This window comes from Triticum aestivum, unplaced genomic scaffold (assembly GCF_018294505.1).
Source record: "Triticum aestivum cultivar Chinese Spring unplaced genomic scaffold, IWGSC CS RefSeq v2.1 scaffold4D_scf_2126, whole genome shotgun sequence".
In the NCBI taxonomy this organism is placed as follows: domain Eukaryota; kingdom Viridiplantae; phylum Streptophyta; class Magnoliopsida; order Poales; family Poaceae; genus Triticum; species Triticum aestivum.
The window spans coordinates 45,452-46,239 of NW_025225100.1; positions in this window are offsets into that span (position 1 = coordinate 45,452).

A 788-nucleotide genomic window follows, 5' to 3' on the forward strand; every position below is an offset into this window, starting at 1 on the left:
TTCTCATAATTATGCACTTTTCTATCAATTGCTCGAAAGTAATTTGTTAACCCACCGTAATACTTATGCTATCTTGAGAGAAGCCACTAGTGAAACCTATGGCCCCCGGGTCTATTTTCCATCATATTAATCTCCCGTCAACTAGCTATTTCTGTCGCCGTTCATTTTGTAATCTTTACTTTTAATCTTTGTCATAAAATACCAAAAATATTATCTTATCATCTCTATCCGATCTCACTTTTGCAAGTGGCCGTGAAGGGATTGACAACCCCTTTATCGCGTTGGTTGCAAGGTTCTTATTTCTTTGTGTAGGTACAAGGGACTTGCTTGTGGCCTCCTACTGGATTGATACCTTGGTTCTCAAAAACTGAGGGAAATACTTACGCTACTTTGCTGCATCACCCTTTCCTCTTCAAGGGAAAACCAACGCATGCTCAAGAGGTAGCAGTCACATGTTTTTTTCTCTCACGAAAGAGAGCCTCTGCTTTCCGGTTTCATATGAAAAACCATTGCCTGAATACAGAGCTACTAGAAACTAGAAACTCGAACCAGGACTACAAGATGGAGAAGCAAATAAAATAGGGGTGTCACTGTCCTAGAAACGGAGCCAACACTCAAAGAGCTAATTATACGGAATCACCATCAGGTTTTACATAATTATGATGAAAGACGAGGTTTGTAGTGAGAAAAGCCTATATAGATTAATAAGCAATTACCTAGGGAAGCAAAAGCATAGCTCTTGCACCCCGCCCCCTAAGGATCCTCGTGATGCCCTAAAAAATCTCGTC